Genomic DNA, 4409 nt, shown 5'->3' with positions numbered 1-4409 from the left:
AAGGCTGAACTTTCATATCTGTCAAGCCTCATCTGAGACTTCCAGATCTCTCTTCTGGTCATCTGATAAAGGTTTGAATTATTTGATAAACACACTAGTCATTTGATAAGTACCCTCTGGCACTCCAGGCTCAGGAACTGGCTGCTTCTGCCCCTGCTGCTTTCCACGAGGTTTTGCTTATCCAGACATGAAACACTTTCTCACCCGTTTATGAGGAATAACTCGTTCACAAAATGCCATAAAATCTTTGCTTCTCGTGTTACATCTGGCAACAGCCCAGCTTTTCCTTGCATTTCCCTTTCCAGATCTCTATGTTACAGTTGTCCTGTTATTTAATGTTCTCTTCCTTAAAGTAGTTCATGATCAACCCTGTCTCTAAAACCCAGGAGGAGCAGATAATCCTGTACCTGAAGTGCAGCAGTCATGGGAAGGTTCCTGGACTCTCTGCATCTCTGTACCACACTAAGACTCTTATTTCAATAATATATAATGCAGTTCAGAGGAGGTTAAGAGGATGAATTTCAAATGAAAAAATAATTTCCACATCAAAGAATTCTCTTTATACAAAACCCTATTTAAAATGCATGTAAGTGTAGCTGGTGTTTAGTTCCTTGTGCTGCAAAGACTTTATATGCAGCCTATCAATTAGAAGCTCTGTCTGCAAGTATCTATATGTGATTGATACTGTTCTTGAAGAGGTAGAAAAGTTATAAAAGAGTTTAATACATGTCATCTGCACTCACAAGTCGTTTGTCCATGTTTAGTAGATGGCATATATTTTTCAGCTGACTTCCAGAATAAAATGCAGTTATTGGTTTGTGTCAAATCAGTAAACACTTAATTATAGTAAATGCAAAATAATTATGAAAAAATGTAGCAGGAAATAAGCATTTGAAAAAAAAAATACCCAAACTCTAAAAATGTACAGGGAACAGTCCGAGGGAATGGGGGACAAATAAAAAATATAAGTTCATAGAATCATGGGATGCTTTGAGTTGGAAGAGGCCTTAAATGTCATCTAGTTCCAACCCCCCTGACATGGGCAGGGACACCTTCCACTAGACCAGGTTGCTCAGGGGTGGGGTATCCATGACTTCTCTGAGCAACCTGTTCCAGCTTCTCAGTACCTTCTGAGTAAAGAATTTCTTCCTAACATCTAATTTAAATCTCTCCCCTTTTAGTTTAAATCCGTTCCCCTTTGTCCTATCACTGTCCATCCACCTAAAAATTCCTCCCAAAACATCCAAGAAACCTCCTTCTCAAATGCTTTCTTGTAGTGAAAGCCCTTTGATTGTTCACTGTTTCTCTGTAATGAGCTTTTTACATTTGTACAAACAGAATCGAGTAGATCTGTTTAAACTGATGATAATCCATTGACCCTTAAGGAGATCCCTCAGGTTCTGTTGGGGAACATCCCACAATAATTCCAAAGCATAGTAAATTCCATACAATTCATGATGATGTTTAGAAAGGAAATTTTCTACGACTAAGGAAATGGGAGGTTTTTGTTTTGTTTTGTTTTTTAATTGCTTTTTTTCCTATTTATTTTTGAAAAGCCCAAAAATATTCAAAATGAGACATTATAGAGCTCTTTTGGCCTTCATCCTGAAACTGGATCTCAGTGAGGCTCTCTGTCCTTCAGCTCTGTCTTAGTAAAACAAACAGCACCAAAAAGCAGACTGAAGCAGGAGGCCCAGGAGCATCCAGACTTCATTAACTCTTGCCATGCTCCTGAGCAGCATTTTCATCTGGGTGAAATAGTGCTTTCACTTCCCATGGTTCAAAGGATGGCATCATAGAAGGACTGCTCTGAACAGGAGTGGTAAAGGCCACCTTGTCTCAGTGGCTGTCACTTTAACCATTGCCCTTAGACACTGGCTTGTTTTATTTAATAGTATGGACATCCTATTCTTAGTGAATCCCATCAACTGTTCTGAATTTCAATGGGATTTTCAAGCTTAGAATAAAACCTCACATCTACCAAGAGGAGTGTGCCTTATAATTGTGATATTTTATAAGAGTGAGAAAGAACTATTTAAAAATACAATGTCAACCCGGCCAGCACTGCTCTTAGAGAAAAGGACATGTTTGCTGCTGTTGCTATAGGACTGAATTAACTTGCAGGGAATGAGATCCCTGTCTGTTCCCAGCTGTGATCTTGCATGTGTTTGACAGCAGGGCTTGTGCAGCCAGGACACTCTGTCTATACTTTCCAGAATAAGTCTGTCGTCCAAAGTGCTTTCCATATCTGATATTCACATGTTCTTGCTGAATTTATTGATTGGCACCAGCTGAGGCTGCCTGAAAGTTCATCGCCCCTCACAGATGCCAGAACAACATCACAGGAATGGCTGAGGTTGGAAAGGACTGCAGGGGGTTGTCTAGTCCTGACATCCCTGCTCAAAGCAGGAATGAGTAACCCCATTGCTCAGAGATGTGTCCAGTTCTTTCTGGGTGTCTGCAAGGATGGAGACTCCACAACCACCCTGGGCAACTTGCTGCAGTTTTTGATGAACCTCACAGTAAAAAAAGATTCTGCTTATGTTAAAATGGAATTTCCTGCATTTAAAATTGTGCCCATTGCCTCTTTTTCTAGCTCTGGGCCCCACTGAGAACACCCTCACTCTGTCTTGTTTATTCCCTCTCATTATTTACTGTTAAAATCCCCCCTGAGTTCTCTCTTCTTCAGGCTGATCAGCCCCAGCTCTTTCAGTCCCTTCTCATATGAGGAATGCTCCAAGTCTTTATTCACCTTTGCAGTTCCTTTTGAAATGCAGTGTTCCTTCCCAGATGACTCTTTCCTGAGGGCAGTGAATAGACAGAAAAGACAGGGGTGTCCTCAGGGAAACACATCCACCAGCTTTGCAAGTAGGTGTTCCCTCAGGGCATGGACTACCTTGAGATCCTCCAAATCCCAAAGAAAGGTGCATGTGAGCCAAGCCAGTGAGAATGCTCTGGCAGCCAAGTGTTGTGGACCAGCTTTAAATTTGACCCAAACCTTTCCTAAGGAACTTGCTGTATAGAAAAAAAAAATAATAAAATAAAATAAATATTTGTCACCATTTTTTTCTGTCATATTTTTTATTGTGCCTTGGGCTTCTTATAAAGCCAATGTGGATCCTTTGGAGAATCCCAGTTCTTATTCATAGAATCATAGAATCATAGGATGGTTTGTGTTAGAAAGGGAACTTAAAGATCATCTTGTTCCAAGCCCCTTCCACGGGTAAGGACACCTTCCACTGGACAAGGTTGCTCCAAGCCCTGACCAACCTGGTCTTGAACACTTCCAGGGATGGGACAGCCACAACTTCCCTGGGCAACCTGTGCCAGGACCTCACCATCCTCACAGTAGAGATTTGAGATGCAAAAAAAATACATAAGAAAATAGCAAAATCAGGTGGTTGATCTTAAACAGAGAGACATTCTTGGCACATTCAGCCATTTCCTCTTATTGTTTCCTTTGATGTGGGGGATGGTTCTCCTCCCTGAAGTTCAGGTGAATCACCACACCAAAATGACACACATGGATGCTGAAGGCGTGGATTGCATTGGGACTGTGCATATGCATACATTTAAGAGCACAGGTCATCTCTCCTTTGACCAAAGCATTACAGGCTAGAAAAGGAAAGCAAAAGCAGCTCTTTTATACTATATTTTTTAAGGTCAGTTTCTTGTACATTCTTAACATTTGCTTTCGATAACTATTCTTCCTTTATTGTACACATTCAAATTCTTACCTATGATTCTTTCACACAAGCACTTTGATCTTTCTTGCCCTCTCTGAAAAACAGACCATCTTGCATCTCTGGTTCCTTGGTAATGTGAGGGAGCAGCTTTAGGACCAGATCCTGAGTTTATTCTCCCCCAAGTAGCCCCACAGATTTCAAATAAAAGGCAACACTCATGTAAAAAAAATAAAAGCTTGGGGAACAAAGATGCAGATTATGAGGTTTAAAGATGGCAGAGAAACAGGAGGAATTGTAGAGCCAGATATTCAAAAGCTTCAGGAACTTACAGGTTTGAGGAAGAGACACCACCCCCACGATTTCCTTATCTACCTTCCTTTTAAGTGGGAGCTGCAAATCTCCAGAAATTGTTTACTTTTGGGTATTTTGGATTTCTTTTCACGTGTTTGGCTTATCAGCTGGCCTTCTTCTGGTAAGCAGCTAATAAATGCATGATCAATAACAGGCAGGAGAAGCAATAAGTTGTAGATAGTGGCTGGAATGTAGGACAAGCGGGTTCTCTGTCAGAAATTTGTTGTGCATCTTTAAACAAGGATCTTTACTTCTCTTCAGTTAATATTGCTTTACGAAGGTTACAAAGTCCAGGGACTGACTCAGGGGCCACAAACACAAAAAGATTTGGATGCCCAAAATATGCAATTGCACCTTTTGGGTATCTGGCAC

This window comes from Pipra filicauda, unplaced genomic scaffold (genome assembly GCF_003945595.2).
Source record: "Pipra filicauda isolate LSUMZ 115617 unplaced genomic scaffold, ASM394559v2 scaffold374_size705526_pilon, whole genome shotgun sequence".
Lineage (NCBI taxonomy): Eukaryota > Metazoa > Chordata > Aves > Passeriformes > Pipridae > Pipra > Pipra filicauda.
The sequence above is the reverse complement of the archived record's forward strand: the minus strand, read 5'-3'. Positions refer to the sequence as shown.